Source organism: Puma concolor, chromosome A3, assembly GCF_028749965.1.
Source record: "Puma concolor isolate L17-30 chromosome A3, mPumCon1.1.hap2, whole genome shotgun sequence".
In the NCBI taxonomy this organism is placed as follows: domain Eukaryota; kingdom Metazoa; phylum Chordata; class Mammalia; order Carnivora; family Felidae; genus Puma; species Puma concolor.
Window position 1 is genome coordinate 13,198,112 of NC_141669.1, and position 22,419 is coordinate 13,220,530.

Sequence of the window (22,419 nt, forward strand, 5' to 3'; positions counted from 1 at the left end):
ATATAATATATTAAGTGTATTCCCTGTGCTATACATTACTAAACTAGAATTTTTATAAGCAAAACTATCTTTCAAAAATTAGAATAAAACAAAAAAATGTCCAATTAAAGAAAAAACTAAGTATTACCTCCTAATAGTGTCAACTAAAGGAACTTTTAAAGGATGAGTGAAAATAGTCTCAAAAGGAATGAATATCTGACATTCAACAAAAAATCGTGGTTAAAAAATTATAAATATGTGTGTAGTCTAAACAAACACTGACCATATAAAAACATTAAAATAATTCCACTTGAGGTATTAAAAATTCAAAATAAAGCTAAAATACTAAAAACTAATGGGATATCAATTGGGGAGATATGATTGGAAGGAATATTTTAAATTTATGTTGTTTAAAAGGATTGCAAATTACTGACAAGATGTAGACTTGACTAAGTTAATAATGCATGTTAAAAATGAGGAATAGTCATCAAAAAATAGAAATAACAGAAAAAATGAAATGAGAAAATATTTCATTCAAGTAAGAAACATTCACTAAACACTAAAAAACAGTTTAAAAAATGATTAGATGAAGTAGAAAATAAATCATTAGAAATACATGTGTTATATACACCCATAAGAATAGTAAAACAAATTTAAATGTACTAAATCTAGTTAAAAGACATAAATTATTAGACCATAAAACATACAGAAATGGAAATGTTGAAAGTAGCCAGACTTCAAAGAATGAAATGTAAAAGTTGATGTAGTATATTAATATTATACAAATATACCACTTGACAAAAAATATTAATAGAATTCAACAGGCTTACTTCAAAATAAAATTTCAGTTCACTGGGAGGATATAAAAATTCTAGATTTTTATGCATAAGATATAGTCTTCAAATATAAAAATCAAAAATCAACAGGACTATAAGAGGAAATTATTAGAGAAGGATATGATAAAATCCTAAATTTGGAATAATTAGCAGAGAAAAACTAAGAATACAGCAGATTTCAATATATTTAACAACATTGACCTAATGGACAAATGTTGAATATTTAACAATACTATCCACCAACATTCAAATAACCACAAAGCCTGTAGGAAAATATATATTTAAAAAGAGATAACATTACAAGTAATCAGTCTGTTCTCTGATGAATACATCATTAAACAAAAATAGATAATACAAAGATGACTAGAAAATGTCCCATTTAATTTTTTTACATTATAACTAATTCATGGGTTAAAGAAAGTTAAATTATCGAGGTAATTAGAAAGTTTTTTTTAGGTTTACTTATTTATTTTTGAGTCAGGGAGTAAGTGCAAATGAGCAGGGGAGAGGCAGAGAGAGAGGGAGAGAATTCCAAGCAGGCTCCATGCTGTCAGCACAGAGCCCTATGTGGGACTCGATCTCACAAACCATGAGATCATGACCTGAGCTGAAATCAGGAGTTGGTCCCTTAACCAACTGAGCCACCTAGGTGTCCCAGAAAAAATTTTAAACTGAATTACTGTGACTATACATCATGTGAAACCTTGTGGAATGAAACCAAGGCAGTAATTTGAGGAAAAATGATAGCTTTAAATTCCTCATGTGAGAAGAGAGTGACTGAATTAATGAGTTAAGAATTCATCTAAAAAATGTAGAAAAGGAACAGCAAAACAAATCCGAAAAAATAAAATGGAAACAATTTGACAAGACCAAAATTACTTATTTGCAAGGACTAATGCATTAACAAACTCCTAATAACACAGATGAAGAAACAAAGAAAGGTACAAAAACAGTATTATGAGAGAAGAGACATAAATAAGATCCAGAAAATATTTTTAAAAGATAAGGAGGATACTGTGAAGAATTTAGAGACATTCAATGCCAGTTAGGAAACATTGGTAGTATAAAATCTCTTCCTTCTTTCTGCCCATGAAACTTTTTCATTCCTCCCATATATTTAACACTACCCCCAGCTTTGAGCTACTCATTATCCAACACTATGTTTTGTCTTTAGATCCCTGATTTCTCATTTGGTTTCAGAACACAATGTGAAGTATGGTGGAGAATTTTGTCAGATGTTAACACTGGCATGCTAAGTTCCTGGTTCCGCTTGCAAACACTTCTTAAGGGACAAATTAGCCTCTAAGAATCCTTAGAGGAAAGCGTGAGATGATTGATTGTATGTTTCAGAAAGAGCTGAGAAACATATTTCTGGGTGGCTTCTGGGTGGCTCAGGTCATGATCTCATGGTTCGTGAGTTCCAGCTCCACGTGGGGCTCTGTGCAGACAGCTCCGAGCCTGGAGCCTGCTTCGGATTCTGTGTCTCCCTCTCTCTCTCTGTCCCTCCCCAGCTTGCACTCTGTCTCCCCCTCTCTCAAAAATAAATAAACATTGGGGCGCCTGGGTGGCTCGGTAGGTTAAGTTCCGACTTCGGCTCAGGTCATGATCTCACGGTCCCTGAGTTCGAGCCCCGCGACGGGCTCTGTGCTGACCGCTCAGAGCCTGGAGCCTGTTTCAGATTCTGTGTCTCCCTCTCTCTCTGTCCCTCCCCTATTCATGCTCTGTCTCTCTCTGTCTCAAAAATAAATAAACGTTTAAAAAAAATAAACATTTAGAAAAATTAAAAAAAAAGAGTTGGTTAAGCGTCCAACTCTTGGATTCCACTCAGGTCATGCAAGCCCCGCATTGGGCTCAGTGCTGACAGAGCAGAGCCTGCTTGGGATTGTCTCTCTCCCTCTCTCTCTGCCCCTCCCCCTCCTCTTTCAATATAAATAAATAAACTTAAAAAAAGATAAGTAGGATGAGACTATACATACTCTTTAGAGAAATGTTCATGTTACTAAATTAGGCTTAACTCATTGTATTTGAGCATAAAGTTAACAACTGTATCACAGTTGGGATTGTGTACATGGTCTGTGTACACAGTGTGTTTGTGCATTATGTATATGTATGATTCCTCTGTTATGCTCTTTTATGGCATTCTACACTTCTTCAAGGATCCAACAATCATAGTTTGTATTTGTGCATGGTATCTGGCTGTCGGGTTTCTTTTCTTAATGTCAGTATGGCCAAGGAAAGTAGAGTGTTGACAAGATACAGCATTAGGTTTGTTTTGGCCACTGTTTTATACCTAACTCTTAGAACAGTGCCTGATTCAAGGTGCATATTTGAGTATTTCAAAGTAAATTTCTAAAAGTGTAATGGTAGGTTAAAATATATTATGAACATTTAAGTTGTTAGATATTGTAAAATTGCCTTCTAAAGGGTTTATGCCAAGTTAAAATTTAATAATAGAGAATAAGTGAGTCATATTTTATTTATTATTTCTTTTCTTTCTTTCTTTCTTTCTTTCTTTCTTTCTTTCTTTCTTTCTTATTTCTTTTATTTCTGTTCATATACTTTTTTTTTACCCAATCTAATTCTTCTTGCGTGAGGATTAGAATTTGTCCTTTCAAACTATATTTTTGAGTTAATTAGCAAAAGTGGTTCATAATATTCTCTTTTCATCTTTTTGCCTGTAGGATTTGCACAACTGTTTCTTCATATTGGTAATTTCTGCCTTCTTTTTTTCTCTTATTTTTTTCCTAATTAATCTCGCTTACAGTATATCCATTTTATTGATCTTTTAAAAAAACCATTTTTACTCTTTTTTTTTTTCTTCTCTATTTTCTATTCAGTTGATTGGATTCCCTTTTCCTGTGATACAGTCTGGAAACTCTTGTTAGGTGATAAGTTGGACAATTGTAGGTCTCATCTTGTTTGTTTTCCTTTTCTCAGGAATAATATTCTTGTACTGCCTGGTGTCCAATATGTAAGAATAATTTTTTTATATATTTTGTCCAGGAATTTAGTTATCAAAGGTAGAAGGATAATCCAGTCCCTCTTAATCCATTATGGGAAGAAGTGGGAATCTTTTGTTTGTTTTGCTTTTATTGATTTTTTTCATGTTTATTTATTTATTTGGTGGGGGAGGAGCAGAGAGACAGAATGATAGAGAATTCCAATCTGTGCTATCAGCTCAGAGCCTGATATGGGGCTCGATCTCACAAAATGTGAGATCATGACCTGAGCTTCAATCAAGAGTAGGATGCTTAACTGACTGAACCACTCAGGAACCCCTGTTTTGCTTTTAATTAAGAAAATCATACTTTTTCTCCTTCTGAGTGCAAATTATATTAATAGGTTTACTAAAGTTGAAATATCTTAGCATTTCTGATATCTTAGTTTTTCAATTTATATGACTTTAAGGACCTGTTAAATAATATTGAAATGAGCTGCCAAATACTATCTTATTTATATATTTGCATCTATATTCAAATTTTATTGTTCTAAACTTTCTTCTTTCGTTAAACCATTTTGTGTAGCAAAGGTCATCCAAGCTCTACTTAATGAAATGAGAAGTTGCTTATCTATTTTTCTGCATGGAGCAAATTTAAGCATATGTTCATGATATTCCATAGCACTCAACCTTAAAAATATCTGGGCTTCATTCATTTTTGAGGGATATGTTTTTTTGACAAACACTGCAATTTTTTAAAAATCAGGATATTACTGGTTTTGTATCACTTCTTGGGTTAATTTAGTTTATATTTTCCTAAAAAAACATTGATTTTATCCACATTTCCAGCATAGTGGGGTATCATACAAAAATTCTAATACTTTTTACTCCCTAACTCTAAGTCCACTGTCTTTCTCATTCTTTTTTGTTGTGGTGTGTGTGTTTATTATATTTTTGAGAGGGGGGGGACAGATTGTCAATGAGAGAGGGGCAGAAAGAAAGGGAGACACAGAATTCAAAGCAGGTTCCAGGCTCTGAACTGTCAGAACAAAGCCCTACCTACAAAGGGCTCAAACTCAGGAACCATGAGATCATGACCTGAGCTGAAGTCTGAAGCTTAACCAACTAAGCCCTAGGTTCCCCTGCTTTTCTCATTCTTGATTCTGTTATTTGTATTTTCTTTTTTTCTTTCTAGACTAGCCAATTTTTAGTTACTTTAGTGGCCTTATCAAATAATTAGCTTTGACTTTACTGAGAAAATCTATTTTTCTTATACCTTATTTGTTATTTTACTTTTACTCATTTCTTTCTACATTTTTAGTTTTTGTTGCTATTTTCCTTTTCATTCTGCACAGTTTCTGAATGCTTTGAATTTTTTTGTTAACTGGATAAAAGCACTTAAGTATGTAAATTTCTTCTGAGTACTGCCTTGGCCACAGCATGAATTCTTTAAATGAATTCTGTTTGTTAGGAAACCCTAATAAAAATATTTAACACAACAGTACAATTCAAATGACAACATAAACAAATCTGTTCATTTTCTGATGGCTCAGTTCAGCACTTCCTTCCTATCATCTGCATTTCTGCTGTGTACCAGGTACAGATATTGACTCAAAAAAAAAAAAAGAAAAAGAAAAAGAAAAAAAGAAAAGTTACCATAATAGATCATTACCCACAGGGCTTTCTTATACTACTAGTTACCCTAGATCCTATATCTGATCCTTACTTCATTCCTGCAGTCCTTCATTTCTGATTTGACACTAGACTAACTTTCACATGCTACCTACTCAGATGTGGAGCCTCCATTTGAGCTATATTATGGCAGTAGATCTTTGGCCTGCTTCTAATATCTTCTATGCTGGGGTGTCTGGGTGGTTCAGTTGGTTAAGCATATGACACTTGGTTTTGGCTCAGGTCATGATCTCACAGTTTCATGGGTTAGAGCCCCACATTGAACTCTGCACTGATAGCACTGAGCCTGCTTGGGATTCTCTCCCTCCCAGTCTTCCCCTCCCCCTGCTCACACTGTCTCAGTATCTCTCAAAATAAATAAATAAACTTTAAATAAAATAAAATAAAATATGCTAAATGAAATAAGTCATAGAGAGAAAGACAGATACCATATGTTTTCACTCTTAATGTGGATCCTGAGAAACTTAACAGAAGACCATGGGAAAGGGGAAGGAAAAAAAAAAAAGAGGTTAGAGTGAGAGGCAGCCAAAACATAAGAGACTCTTAAAACCTGACAACAAACTGAGGGTTGATGAGAGGTGGGAGGGAGGGGAGGGTGGGTGATGGGTACTGAGGAGGGCACCTGTTGGAATGAGCACTGGGTGTTGTATGGAAACCAATTTGACAATAAATCTCATATTTAAATAAATAAATAAATAAATAAATAAATAAACATTGAAAAAAGTAAAATAAAATAAAATAAAATAAAATAAAATTTTGTGTGCTGCTCCTACCTTCACTGCAGAGTATACAGTCTTGCACTTGGTTATAAAGTCTGACACGTGCACGCGCGCACACACACACTGACTACACATTTAACTAAAGTTTGCTAAGAGCTAGACCTCAAAGCCTACCAGAGGCTGTTTCTATAAACATCTTCTTATGCTAAAGTTATAGCGCTCGCACAGCTGAACCTAGCTCATTAAAGCCCTCCTCCACTCCATATCTCCTTCTTGTGTAACACAGGAACACATTCCAAAAGTTCTGCTACATTTTGATTGAGTCTCTCTAACCTCTTCCAGGTTTGCACTGTAAAAATGTCATTCCTGCCCTAGAATCTCATTTACTGCTCTTCTTTCTACTTATTTTCTTTCTTTTAAATGTTCACAAATTATTAAAATATTACCTTACTAGTAAATGTTATTTGAAAACATATTTTTAACGGACACATATTTGTAATGGATGACTGTACTCTTAATAAATAATTCTTTGTGTTGTTTACATATTGCTTTTCATTTCCATGTAGCTTCATTTTTTGTATGTATTCTGAATGTACTGTGAAATATATTACTAGAGGTAAAGATTATAGGTTAAACAATATGGATATTTTAAGGCTTGATTCCTACTACTACATATTTTCATTTAAGTGTTATACTACTTACAGCAACAACAATTATATATGTTATATTCCTCTTATTTCACTTTAAAAATTATTGATCTCTTTTGTGCTCCTTCTATTAAATAAGTGAAAGTAGTATCATTCCATTTAAACTTGCATCTGTAACAATTAATAATTTTGTAAGTATTTTCTAACGTTTTATTTATTTTTGAGAGAGACAGAGACAGAGCACAAGTGGGGGAGGGTCAGAGAGAGACGGAGACACAGAATCCAAAGCAGGCTCCAGGGCTGTGAGCTGTCAGCACAGAGCTTGACAGGGGGCTCAAACTCACTAACCATGAGAACATGGCCTGAGCTAAAGTCAGATGCTTAACCAACTGAGCCACCCAGGCGCCCCAATAATTTTGTAAGTTTTTAATTGTGCTTGTTATCAACTTGTATTTCTCCTTCAGTAAATTTTTTGGCATACAATTTTTTTTTTATTTTAGTTCCTATTAGTTTGTGAGAATGCTCCATGAAGAAAACATATCAACTTATATTTTATGTGATACAAATATTGTAATAGTTTTAAATTTTAATGTAGTCAAACACATCAGCCTCAGCCTTCAAAAATTTTCTTATTCTTTATATGCTTGTAAAGTCCATGTTCCTTGCAAGATAAATTAATAATCATGTATATATTTTACAGCTTATAATTTCACTTTTTAAAACACTGTACACATCTGAAATTAATTTTGGTGCCTTATGAAGTTTAATAATTTATGGAGAATTTCCCTCCTAAGTCGAACTCTCTTAATACAACATGTTGAAAACTTTTCATAATACAGTCACCTAGAAAAAAATATTTATGTAGATTTGGTCATATTTCCAAATATATACCTGAAGAAAGATAACTGGATACTTTTGTGGATTCCCACTGATAGCTTTACTCTTATTTTCCAAAGCTCAATATTCCATAAAATGAGGAATACTTGATTCTCAATGTCTTTTTTCTATATTAAGAATTCAAAAAATAAGAGAAATTTATAGGACATCTCCTCTATTCTCAAATTCCAACCCCCCAAAAAACCGTCTAGAAATGAGAATTTGAATAAGTAGTGGTTGAATTCTCAGTCTCCATTTCCCACTTAAAAGTCTTGTATTTAATAGATTTTGAATGCATAATGCCCCAAGTAGAATTATAATAGCCATGATGGGTTTATGAACTTAGCTTCTCTATGACTTGAATCATAGAGAAACTTTTGTCTCTTAGAAATAGAGACTAATAGCAATGAACCTATCATATTCCTCATGTCACTCCACCCAAACCTTCCCCCATGCCATCTTCAGAGCAGCAGCACACTATCTTATAAGGTCAAGACACTGTTCAAATGGCAAGATTTCATTCTTTGTTCATTGAGTAATATTCCATCGTGTGTGTGTGTGTGTTTGTGTGTGTGTGTGTGTGTGTGTATACCCCACCTCTTTATCAATTCATTAGTCGATGGACATTTGAGTTCTTTCCATAATTTGTCTATTGTTGATAGTGCTGCTATAAACATTGGGGTGCATGTGCACCTTCGAATCAGCCTTTCTGTATCCTTTGGATAAATACCTAGTAGTAAAATTGCTGGGCCATAAGGTAGTTTTATTTTCAACTTTTTGGGAACTTCCATACTGTTTTCCAGAATGGCTGCACCAGTTTGCATTCCCACCAACAGTGAAAAAGTGTTCCCCTTTCTTCTCATCCTCACAAACATCTGTTGTTTCCTGAGTTGTTAATTTTAGCCATTCAGACAGGTGGATGGAACTAAAATGTATTATGCTAAGTGAAAGAAGTCAATCAGACAAAGACAAATATATGATATCACTCATATGTGGAATTTAAGAAAAAAAAACAATGCATATAGGGGAAGGGGAGGAAGAATAAAATAAGATGAAAAACAGAGAGAGGCAAACCATAAGAGGCTCTTAACTATGATGAACAAACTGAGAGTTTATGGACAGGAGGTGGGTAAGGGGATTGGCTAAATGGGTGATGGGCATTAGAGAGAGCATTTGTTGCAATGAGCACTGGGTGTTATATGTAAGTGATGAATCACTAAATTCTACTCCTGAAACCAATACTATCAATACTAGACTATATGTTAACTGATTTGAATCTAAATAAAAATATAAGATCATGAAACTGTTTTGATACAACCAGAAGTAAGCGAGTAAGCCTCCCTCTCAGCCTCACTAGCAGTGAGCTCTCACCAGTAGACTGAAGAAAAAGAGGTATCATTTATTGATTGGAATAACTGTAGTTGCTTTGAGGTACATATTTTGAGTTTTTCAGATGCAAAATACAAGGCACAGGCAACGAAATTGCAAAAGATCACATGGACACTAAAGGGAAGAGCTTCAACCTACTCTTTTTAGATTAAATTCCATTTTTCTTCTAATCCAAATTGCCATTCTTAGACTGATTGTGGGGATCGACTGGATGAAGACCGTTTATATAAAAATTCAATGGCATTCTAAAGGATTATTTTATATTCCACAGAAAGGATAGCCCTAAATACAATTGCATTTTACCACTGGTTTTGCAAGTTTATCTTGCACTCTCATGATATGCTAAGGCAAATGCACATGTATGTTCCTGAGTTTCTAAATAATTTTGTAAAGGATAGTTCAAACTGAGTTCACATTATTTGACAATAAACGAAAATCCAGACTCCTTAGGATGTCAGTTACATAGTCTGATATTGGCATCTTAGAGATTTATGAAGGCTGGATGGAAATTTGACCATTTTTTGTCAAATGCCTTCATATTTCATTCCGGTTCTGCCATCATTGTCAAAGCCTTATGGTATCTGAATGCACAAAGCCTGGTTATTTCGTAGACTGCTGAGTTGTTTAGTCAGTTGCCAAGTTTCATGGAACAAATTACATTCTTCATACTCCCTAAAGTGATGAAGCATCAGCATTCACATTGATATCATCTCTGCTCTGCTATCCAGAAATGCTAGTCTTATGAGGCAGCATTTCCAACCAACATTATGTAGCTGACACCACAATGAAGAGCAGCAAAAGTATTCTAGGCCATTGTAATTGCAGGCATGCCCAAGGGAAAAAAATGGTAGCCATTGACTACTCCTGTTGCCAGCACATATTAAAATCAGGAGAAGGAAGACTGGTTAGAGTCAAGACTCCCAAATATGAAATGAAGTTATATATCTGGACCTTCATCCCTATATTCTATCTCCTCACTGCTTTTATCCTAAACCATAAACCCAGACTCTGATATGATAACTTAACCTCAATTCTAGATTATGTTCTTTGCTGCTAGTAAGGTTCAACCTTACCTGGTCCTGACTATGGACTCTACGGTAGACTAATCTCCTTACCCTACAAACCAATTATATTATATCTACCATAAAAGTATGTACCATAAAAGTTAATCAGAATGTTATTTTGCTTCCAACAGAATCACTTATAAACAATAAAATAGCACAAAGATTGATTTGATCAATATTTTGAGTTAGAATGAGCCGTCAGAGAGCTCCACACAGCTTTCCATCTTGTCATTTTCATTAATCTTAAGGTAGATAAATCATATTAACTAAATATGTTGTTCTAAATTGGATGGTATTATAAACTAGGGAGAAAGGACCCAAAGAATTGTAATTGTAATTGTAAATTGCTGGGTAGCAGTGGTAAACAAAACACACAAGATTCATCTCAGGAAAGGAAAGGCTCCTAGAAGAAAGTTTATATGTTTATTTTGGCTGCACTTTATTTCTTTTTTCTTTTCTTTTCTTTATTTAAATTCAAGTTAGTCTTGGTTTCAGGAGTAGAACCCAGTGATTCATCACTTACGTACAACACCCAGTCTCACCCCAGTAAGTGCCCTCTTAATGCCCATCACCCATTTAGCCTACTCCCCTCCCACCTCCCCTCCAGCAACCCTCAGTTTGTTCTCTGATTTTAAGAGTCTCTTACAGCTTGTCTCCCTCTCTGTTTTTATCTTATTTTCCCTTCCCTTCCCCTGTGTTCATCTTTTGTGTTTCTTAAATTCCACGTGTGAGTGGATAGGATATTTGCTGCACTTTAAAGAGAAATAACACAAATATAGAAGACCTAGAAACTGACACTTGCAAATATACAATTTGTACAGATCACAAAAGGGAAGCTACAACTTGGAAGGGAAAAGCTCATCTAAGTCCATTAAATCCATCAAATGATGCTGGTGTGAACATTCAAGTGGCTGTGTTAGATACACTTTTCTTGCTCAAGTTCACTACTCTGGGCACTAAGGAACAGTGTCTCACCTTACCAGTTATTATCTGCATGAGTTTGGGCAAGGTACACAAATTCCCTAAGTGGCAAATGCCTTATCTGCACAATGAGGATAATAATAATTTCTACTTGGTGGAATTGTTTAAGAATTAGATTTAAACCTGAGGAAGATGGCGGCGTAGGAGGACGCTGGGCTCACCGCGCGTCCTGCTGATCACTTAGATTCCACCTACACCTGCCTAAATAACCCAGAAAACCACCAGAGGATTAGCAGAACGGAGTCGCCGGAGCCAAGCGCAGACGAGAGGCCCACGGAAGAGGGTAGGAAGGGCGGCGAGGCGGTGCGCGCTCCACGGACTGGCGGGAGGGAGCCGGGGCGGAGGGGCGGCTCGCCGGCCAAGCAGAGCCCCCGAGTCTGGCTGGCAAAAAGCGGAGGGGCCTGACGGACTGTGTTCCGACAGCAAGCACGACTTAGCGTCTGGGAGGTCATAAGTTAACAGCTCTGCTCAGAAAGCAGGAAGGCTGGAGGACAAAGGGAAGGAGAGCTGCTGAGCCCCCGGACGACAGAGCTCAGTTTGGTGGGGAACAAAGGCGCTCGCCAGCGCCATCTCCCCCGCCCATCCCCCAGCCAAAATCCCAAAGAGAACCAGTTCCTGCCAGGGAACTTGCTCGCTCCGCGCGCAAACACCCAACTCTGCGCTTCTGCGGAGCCAAACCTCCGGCAGCGGATCTGACTCCCTCCTGCTGCCACAGGGCCCCTCCTGAAGTGGACCACCTAAGGAGAAGCAAGCTAAGCCTGCCCCTCCTGCCCCTGTGCACCTTGCCTACCCACCCCAGCTAAGACGCCAGATCCCCAGCATCACAAGCCTGGCAGTGTGCAAGTAGCCCAGACAGGCCACCCCACCCCACAGTGAATCCCGCCCATAGGAGAGGGGAAGAGAAGGCACGCACCAGTCTGACTGTGGCCCCAGCGGTGGGCTGGGGACAGACATCAGGTCTGACTGCGGCTCCGCCCACCAACTCCAGTTATACACCACAGCACAGGGGAAGTGCCCTGCAGGTCCTCACCATGCCAGGGACTATCCAAAATGACCAAGCGGAAGAATTCCCCTCAGAAGAATCTCCAGGAAATAACAACAGCTAATGAGCTGATCAAAAAGGATTTAAATAATATAACAGAAAGTGAATTTAGAATAATAGTCATAAAATTAATCGCTGGGCTTGAAAACAGTATAGCGGACAGCAGAGAATCTCTTGCTACAGAGATCAAGGGACTAAGGAACAGTCACGAGGAGCTGAAAAACGCTTTAAACGAAATGCATAACAAAATGGAAACCACCACGGCTCGGATTGAAGAGGCAGAGGAGAGAATAGGTGAACTAGAAGATAAAGTTATGGAAAAAGAGGAAGCTGAGAAAAAGAGGGATAAAAAAATCCAGGAATATGAGGGGAAAATTAGAGAACTAAGTGATACACTAAAAAGAAATAATATACGCATCATTGGTATCCCAGAGGAGGAAGAGAGAGGGAAAGGTGCTGAAGGGGTACTTGAAGAAATAATAGCTGAGAACTTCCCTGAACTGGGGAAGGAAAAAGGCATTGAAATCCAAGAGGCACAGAGAACTCCCTTCAGACGTAACTTGAATCGATCTTCTGCACGACATATCATAGTGAAACTGGCAAAATACAAGGATAAAGAGAAAATGCTGAAAGCAGCAAGGGGTAAACGTGCCCTCACATATAAAGGGAGACCTATAAGACTCGTGACTGATCTCTCTTTTGAAACTTGGCAGGCCAGAAAGAATTGGCACGAGATTTTCAGTGTGCTAGACAGAAAAAATATGCAGCCGAGAATCCTTTATCCAGCAAGTCTGTCATTTAGAATAGAAGGAGAGATAAAGGTCTTCCCAAACAAACAAAAACTGAAGGAATTTGTCACCACTAAACCAGCCCTACAAGAGATCCTAAGGGGGACCCTGTGAGACAAAGTACCAGAGACATCACTACAAGCATAAAACATACAGACATCACAATGACTCTAAACCCATATCTTTCTATAATAACACTGAATGTAAATGGATTAAATGCGCCAACCAAAAGACATAGGGTATCAGAATGGATAAAAAAACAAGACCCATCTATTTGCTGTCTACAAGAGACTCATTTTAGACCTGAGGACACCTTTAGATTGAGAGTGAGGGGATGGAGATCTATTTATCATGCTACTGGAAGCCAAAAGAAAGCTGGAGTAGCCATCCTTATATCAGACAAACTAGACTTTAAATTAAAGGCTGTAACAAGAGATGAAGAAGGACATTATATAATAGTGACAGGGTCTATCCATCAGGAAGAGCTAACAATTATAAATGTCTATGCGCCGAATACCGGAGCGCCCAAATATATAAAACAATTACTCATAAACATAAGCAACCTTATTGATAAGAATGTGGTAATTGAAGGGGACCTTAACACCCCACTTACAGAAATGGATAGATCAACTAGACACACGGTCAATAAAGAAACAAGGGCCCTGAATGAGACATTGGATCAATGGACTTGACAGATATATTTAGAACTCTGCATCCCAAAGCCACAGAATATACATTCTTCTCGAGTGCACATGGAACATTCTCCAAGATAGATCATATACTGGGTCACAAAACAGCCCTTCATAAGTTTACAAGAATTGAAATCATACCATGCATCCTTTCAGACCACAATGCTATGAAGCTTGAAATCAACCACAGATAAAAGTCTGGAAAACCTCCAAAAGCATGGAGGTTAAAGAACACCCTACTAACGAATGAGTGGGTCAACCAGGCAATTAGAGAAGAAATTAAAAAATATATGGAAACAAATGAAAATGAAAATACAACAATCCAAACGCTTTGGGACGCAGCGAAGGCAGTCCTGAGAGGAAAATACATTGCAATCCAGGCCTATCTCAAGAAACAAGAAAAATCCCAAATACAAAATCTAACAGCACACCTAAAGGAAATAGAAGCAGAACAGCAAAGGCAGCCTAAACCCAGCAGAAGAAGAGAAATAATAAAGATCAGAGCAGAAATAAACAATATAGAATCTAAAAAAACTGTAGAGCAGATCAACGAAACCAAGAGTTGGTTTTTTGAAAAAATAAACAAAATTGACAAACCTCTAGCCAGGCTTCTCAAAAAAGAAAAGGGAGATGACCCAAATAGATAAAATCATGAATGAAAATGGAATGATTACAACCAATCCCTCAGAGATACAAACAATTATCAGGGAATACTATGAAAAATTATATGCCAACAAATTGGACAACCTGGAAGAAATGGACAAATTCCTGAACACCCACACTCTTCCAAAACTCAATCAGGAGGAAATAGAAAGCTTGAACAGACCCATAACCAGCGAAGAAATTGAATCGGTTATCAAAAATCTCCCAACAAATAAGAGTCCAGGACCAGATGGCTTCCCAGGGGAGTTCTACCAGACGTTTAAAGCAGAGATAATACCTATCCTTCTCAAGCTATTACAAGAAATAGAAAGGGAAGAAAAACTTCCAGACTCATTCTATGAAGCCAGTATTACTTTGATTCCTAAACCAGACAGAGACCCAGTAAAAAAAGAGAACTACAGGCCAATATCCCTGATGAATATGGATGCAAAAATTCTCAATAAGATACTAGCAAATCGAATTCAATGGCATATAAAAAGAATTATTCACCATGATCAAGTGGGATTCATTCCTGGGATGCAGGGCTGGTTCAACATTCGCAAATCAATCAATGTGATACATCACATTAACAAAAAAAAAGAGAAAAACCATATGATCCTGTCAATCGATGCAGAAAAGGCCTTCGACAAAATCCAGCACCCTTTCTTAATAAAAACTCTTGAGAAAGTCGGGATAGAAGGAACATACTTAAAGATCATAAAAGCCATTTATGAAAAGCCCACAGCTAACATCATCCTCAACGGGGAAAAACTGAGAGCTTTTTCCCTGAGATCAGGAACACGACAGGGATGCCCACTCTCACCGCTGTTGTTTAACATAGTGCTGGAAGTTCTAGCATCAGCAATCAGACAACAAAAGGAAATCAAAGGCATCAAAATTGGCAAAGATGAAGTCAAGCTTTCGCTTTTTGCAGGTGACATGATATTATACATGGAAAATCCGATAGACTCCACCAAAAGTCTGCTAGAACTGATCCATGAATTCAGCAAAGTTGCAGGATACAAAATCAATGTACAGAAATCAGTTGCATTCTTATACACTAACAATGAAGCAACAGAAAGACAAATAAAGAAACTGATCCCATTCACAATTGCACCAAGAAGCATGAAATACCTAGGAATAAATCTAACCAAAGATGTAAAGGATCTGTATGCTGAAAACTATAGAAAGCTTATGAAGGTAATTAAAGAAGATTTAAAGAAATGGAAAGACATTCCCTGCTCATGGATTGGAAGAATAAATATTATCAAAATGTCAATACTACCCAAAGCTATCTACACATTCAATGCAATCCCAATCAAAATTGCACCAGCATTGGGGCGCCTGGGTGGCGCAGTCGGTTAAGCGTCCGACTTCAGCCAGGTCACGATCTCGCAGTCCGTGAGTTCGAGCCCCGCGTCGGGCTCTGGGCTGATGGCTCAGAGCCTGGAGCCTGTTTCCGATTCTGTGTCTCCCTCTCTCTCTGCCCCTCCCCCGTTCATGCTCTGTCTCTCTCTATCCCAAAAATAAATAAACGTTGAAAAAAAAATTTAAAAACAAACAAACAAACAAACAAAAAAAAACAAAATTGCACCAGCATTCTTCTCGAAACTAGAACAAGCAATCCTAAAATTCATATGGAACCACAAAAGGCCCCGAATAGCCAAAGTAATTTTGAAGAAGAAGACCAAAGCAGGAGGCATCACAATCCCAGACTTTAGCCTCTACTACAAAGCTGTCATCATCAAGACAGCATGGTATTGGCACAAAAACAGACACATAGACCAATGGAATAGAATAGAAACCCCAGAACTAGACCCACAAACGTATGGCCAACTCATCTTTGACAAAGCAGGAAAGAACATCCAATGGAAAAAAGACAGTCTCTTTAACAAATGGTGCTGGGAGAACTGGACAGCAACATGCAGAAGGTTGAAACTAGAGCACTTTCTCACACCATTCACAAAAATAAACTCAAAATGGATAAAGGACCTGAATGTGAGACAGGAAACCATCAAAACCCTAGAGGAGAAAGCAGGAAAAGACCTCTCTGACCTCAGCCGTAGCAATCTCTTACTCGACACATCCCCAAAGGCAAGGGAATTAAAAGCAAAAGTGAATTCCTGGGACCTTATGAAGATAAAAAGCTTCTGCACAGCAAAGGAAACAACCAACAAAACTAAAAGGCAACCAACGGAATGGGAAAAGATATTTGCAAATGACATATCGGACAAAGGGCTAGTATCCAAAATCTATAAAGAGCTCACCAAACTCCACACCCGAAAAGCAAATAACCCAGTGAAGAAATGGGCAGAAAACATGAATAGACACTTCTCTAAAGAAGACATCCGGATGGCCAACAGGCACATGAAAAGATGTTCAGCGTCGCTCCTTATCAGGGAAATACAAATCAAAACCACACTCAGATATCACCTCACGCCAGTCAGAGTGGCCAAAATGAACAAATCAGGAGACTATAGATGCTGGAGAGGATGTGGAGAAACGGGAACCCTCTTGCACTGTTGGTGGGAATGCAAATTGGTGCAGCCGCTCTGGAAAGCAGTGTGGAGGTTCCTCAGAAAATTAAAAATAGACCTACCCTATGACCCAGCAATAGCACTGCTAGGAATTTATCCAAGGGACACAGGAGTACTGATGCATAGGGGCACTTGTACCCCAATGTTCATAGCAGCACTCTCAACAATAGCCAAATTATGGAAAGAGCCTAAATGTCCATCAACTGATGAATGGATAAAGAAATTGTGGTTTATATACACAATGGAGTACTACGTGGCAATGAGAAAAAATGAAATATGGCCTTTTGTAGCAACGTGGATGGAACTGGAGAGTGTGATGCTAAGTGAAATAAGCCATACAGAGAAAGACAGATACCATATGGTTTCACTCTTATGTGGATCCTGAGAAACTTAAGAGAAACCCATGGGGGAGGGGAACAAAAAAAAAAAAAAGAGGTTAGAGTGGGAGAGAGCCAAAGCATAAGAGACTGTTGAGAACTGAGACAAACTAAGGGTTGATGGGGGGTGGGAGGGAGGAGAGGGTGGGTGATGGGTACTGAGGAGGGCACCTTTTGGGATGAGCACTGGGTGTTGTATGGAAACCAATTTGACAATAAATTTCATATAAAAAAAAAAAAAAAAAAGAATTAGATTTAAAAATGCACATAAAAAGCCTGAGAAAGTACTTGTTATTTAGTAGGTGTTTGATACATGTTCACAATTTTTAAAATTTGTTGTTGTTGTTGTTTTCATTTTTCACTGGTCCTCACAGATTGTACATGGTGCTGCTTTAAGGTGAAAAAAATATTTAAAATGATAAGAGAAATGTATAAGCAAAATAAGGTCTAAATCTGTCAATCCAGGTCTAAAACTATAAATTTAATTAGCAGGAAGGAGTGAAGAGACCATGTCATAGGCAAAGAGGACTAGAAAGATAAGTTTGAATACCTGACCTCTAAAAGTTTACAGTCTAGGGGCGCCTGGGTGGCTCAGTCAGTTGAGCGGCTGACTTCAGCTCAGGTCACGATCTCGCGGTCCGTGAGTTCGAGCCCCGCATCGGGCTCTGGGCTGATGGCTCAGAGCCTGGAGCCTGCTTCCGATTCTGTGTCTCCCTCTCTCTCTGCCCTTCCCCCATTCATGCTCTGTCTCTCTCTGTCTCAAAAATAAATAAAAACGTTAAAAAAAATAAAATAAAATAAAATAAAATAAAATAAAATAAAAGTTTACAGTCCAGAGAAAAATACAACTAAGTGTAAAGGTGTGCACTGATTTCAACCACACAGACACATGTTAAGTGTTAAGACACATGTTAACTCCAAATGAAAATATCACTAAATCTGTATTGAGGAATTAGAAAAGCCTTCAGAGAGGAAATGACATTTGAATTGTTGCTTTAAAGATGAGTGGGAGTTGTGCAAATGTAGAATAGTGCTGCAGCATCGTAAAGGTGGGGAAGAATGTTTTTGGAGGCCACACAGTTAAAAAAAAAAAAGCACGGAGTGAGTAGTTTGATAGATCTGAAGCAGAGAGAACGAGAGCCAGGAATAGAAGAAAGAAGAGAGGGAAAAGATTCAGCTGAGAGAAAGAGAAGTCCAGTTTGCTAATACATGGAGTGGCATGCTAGAAGTTTAGACATTGTCTTGAGGACGATGGTAAGTTGGAGGACAGTACTTGAGGGAAAGATAAGTCTTCAGAATGCAACCATGGAATAGGACTGCAAGGAATCTGTGAGAGCACAGATGACGTGAGTGTATATCCTGGTCAAGAGAATCTCCGAAGGAAGAAAATGTCCGCAGACGATATATAAAGGTTCAATCGAGGGGGCATACACAGTTCCTTGAGCTACGCTCTGAGGAAAGAGTAAGGGCATACAAATGATAGATCCTAGAGTTTATTGTGCTGAATGGACACTTGAGAGTCTGTCCAGATAAGAAGCCTCCTGTTGTTGTAAAATGCTGACTCCCTGATCTGTTGGTCAGGAAAAGTTTGTATGGAGTTTTCCAAAGACCCACAAAGCCAGGTCTACTATGGGCTAGGAGGAAAGATAGAAAGTATAGCTGAATCACCCTTCAGAGGTAAAAGAAGCTGTTGATAAGGGACTATGGAAAGGAAATCCAGAGCCAGTAAGAAGTACTGTTTTTGTTACCCACAGTATGAGGTTTTTTTGTGTTTTTTTTTTCCTTGAAAAATGTCTGGTGGGGCACCTGTGTGTCTCAGTCAGTTTAGGGTCTTACTCTTGATCTCAGCCTGGGTCTTGACCTCAAAGTCAATAGTTCAAGCCCAGCATTCAGAAATGTCAGGGAAGGGTCTGTGGGTAAAGGAGAAACACATCTATCAAGGACCAAGTTTGGAAGGACTAACTTTGGAAAAGGCAGGAAAACAAATATGGGTTTTGCAGATGTAATACTTGAGATTGAACTCCAACTCCATTATTTGGCGACTGTAGGATCTTGAATACATTTTTTAAATTGTCTTAAGTTCCAGTTCCTCATCAGCAATGTGGGGATTACGGCACTCATATCACAAGGCTGTTGTGAGGGTGATGAATGATAGAATATGTCAAGCATATAGCTCATAATAGATGCATCACACCAGTGCAAACATACTAATTTCTCTGCGTCACCTCCACCGCTGACTAATCCTAGCAGCCTGGAGGTATCGAACACACGTCTTTTTTTTTTTTTTTTTTTTAACATTTATTTATTTTTGAGAGAGAGAGAGAGCATGAACAGGGGAGGGGCAGAGAGAGAGGGAGACACAGAATCTGAAACAGGCTCCGGGCTCTGTGCTGACAGCTCAGCCCGGCGCGGGGCTCGAACTCATGGACCATGAGATCGTGATCTGAGCCGAAGTCAGACGCTTAACTGACCAAGCCACCTAGGCGCCCCCAAACACACATGTCTTGATAACTTTATCCCAGCTCTTTACAGCATTCAAAAGCATGGAAGAAGGGATAGAAGCATCCAGGCTTCAGACGTGAAGAAGACCACAAAAACTTGCCCTGGCTCTCTGATTTGTCCTTTTGGGGGCTTTTGTTTTTTATCATTATTTCCAGTATCATTAGGAGAAAAGCTGGTGGTTGCTTTTAGTGCAAGTACTTTCCTGATAAGCTGTTAATTCCATGGGGCTCATCTTCATATGGCTTTAAAGGACAAACAGTATAGTATAGATTCAAAAATACTCTCTGTTTCATTAAAACAGTATTCATAATCGATAGCTTCAGTTATGCCTGACAGCCTTTGACCATCAATTCCTCAAAGGGAAGTTCAAGTAATGATATGAATTAATTTGTTTTAGTCAACAGGTATTGGGAATTTGCAGCATCTTTTTTTTTAATGTTTATTTATTATTGAGAGACAGAGACACAGAGCATGAGCAGGGGCGGGGGGGGGGGTGGGTAGAGAGAGAGGGAGACACAGAATCTGAAGCAGGCTCCAGGCTCTGAGCTGTCACCACAGAGCCCGACGCAGGGCTAAAACTCACAAACTGCAAGATCATGACCTGAGCCAAAGTCGGTCGCCTAACCAACTGAGCCACCCAAGCGCCTCTGCAGCATCTTTTAAAAATCACTAGAAAAAAAAATTCACTTCTATTATTTCCTGAGTTGCAGACTATGTTATCAGTAAGAGATGACTAATTCTCTACTTCTACTGTACCTCCACTATACCCTGATTCCCCATCATCTTATTAACATAGCATTCTTAAAAATATCCATATCACCTAAATTTTCAGAATTTATCTAATATCTTCTAGAACACAGGCCTGCAACATTATGAAGAATCATAAATTATTAAAATTAAACTATGGTAATGTTTTGATTTACTCACTGAATACATAATAAGAGTGCTCTCTCTCATCATTATTGAGGGACCGAAAATGTTATAATGCAGAGTTGATAAGAGTCAAGTGAGGTTAGTTTTTCCAGGGCCTTGAAAAGTCACTTCACCTTCCAGTGCCTCAGCTTACCCATCTATAAAACTAGGGTGATGGTTGCCCTGGCAACACCTCAAATTCTTGAGAACATATTTTTAAAATGTTATTGAAAATTATAACACACAATGTAAAAGTCTGATGGAATTATTGGTATTGGAAATGGTGCAATTTATGTTGAGTTGTAAACTGTCAGTTTATCAAAGACTTGTTTTCAGCATTGAGTTCACTAATGCCTGACTCTCTCTAAAAATAACCAGCAATTTCAGTAAATTGTGAAAGGGGAACATTTGCACGGCTTCCTGTCAGTAAAGACCATTTATGTGCTTGAAAGAAATGCCATTTAGATATGACAAATATAAACCCTGAAATTCTCTATAACTAACATTGCTCAGCAGAGAGAAAATTCACTCAGAAACCTACCATGTCAACAGGATATCCTGGCATAAGAAAGCCTTTATTCTGATAGGTGAAGTTGAAGACAGTTCATAAGACTCACTTTTTTTAAACTTTTTTTTTTCAAAGTCCAATGATTACCACCTTCTAATTTACAAACATATGGTGGTGACTCCCCAAACTATCTCTAACACATGTGACTCTGTTGAGATTAAGCTCCATTCATTCAATAGCCAATCAGACATTCTATGCTCAACATATCCATGACTAAACTTTTCAGCCTCCACATTAAGTGTGGTCTCTCCCATTCTTCACACGGTCATGACTGGTTTCCTCTTGCACAAGTCAAAACCTATTCAGTCAACTGAGCCACGGCTCTGCACTATCCTGGGTCTGATTGCCTTGTATATACAAAACATCCTTCTTTCATGCCTCTTGTGTGTTTGGCTCTGTGTCTAATTCCAGATGTACTTAAAGCAACCTTATTCCACCCATACTCCAATAAGTAGTAGGTAGAGAAAGAGTATGGAGTAGGAAAACGGAAATGAGGCCAGCAACATTTTTTGCTTGATTCTAGGACTAAGAATTAATGTTTGACATGTCCAGAGATGTTGAATTTGATCATCTTTTTTGGTGTTGAGAGAAGAGACTTAAATTTTCAAATGCTGACTCACCACTTACTAGCTTATGACCTGGAGAAGGTCATTTGGCATATCTGACTTCATGTCTGTTATAAGCAACCAACCAAAGGAACAATCCATCTATGTCTGTATCCCCACTCAGTTCCAGAACTCAAATCAAATTCACTATAATGAATAGTGCCAACTACCTTAAAAACGTTCTAAGTTGTCTCCTCTCTACTATTTTTCCCCACTTCAGCCATTATCCCCAGAACAAAGTGATTATTCTAAAGATCTATTGCATGCCATTCCTTTTCCAGGTACTCATTGGTAGCTTCCCATTATTGAGACTAAAATCCGTATCTGAGGAAGGGCCACCAGACTTTCTCACTTCCTGGATATCAACACTATTATTCACTGTGCCGTAGGAGTCCTGACTTTCTCTCCATCCTCTAGGCAGAAACATTTTCTTCCCACGGGTGCTTTGATCACATACCCTTTCTACCTGGAACACCATGGGTATTTGAATGGATGGCTTCTTCTCAACAATCAAGGTTTCATAGTAAATATATTCTTCTAGAGAGAACTTCTCTGTCCACCAGTGTAAAATAGGTGCCAGTCAATATGTTTGTTTCTAAGAGGGTATAGACTTCATCTATTTTGTAGGCTGTGGTA

At 38.0% G+C, this 22,419-nt stretch overlaps 1 long non-coding RNA gene across 6 annotated transcripts in view; it reads right to left on the bottom strand.

The window, feature by feature from the left end:
• LOC147582258 (uncharacterized) overlaps positions 1 to 22,419 on the bottom strand; it is a 423,253-nt gene that overhangs the window by 203,027 nt on the left and 197,807 nt on the right. The gene's annotated exons all lie outside the window — the stretch shown is intronic.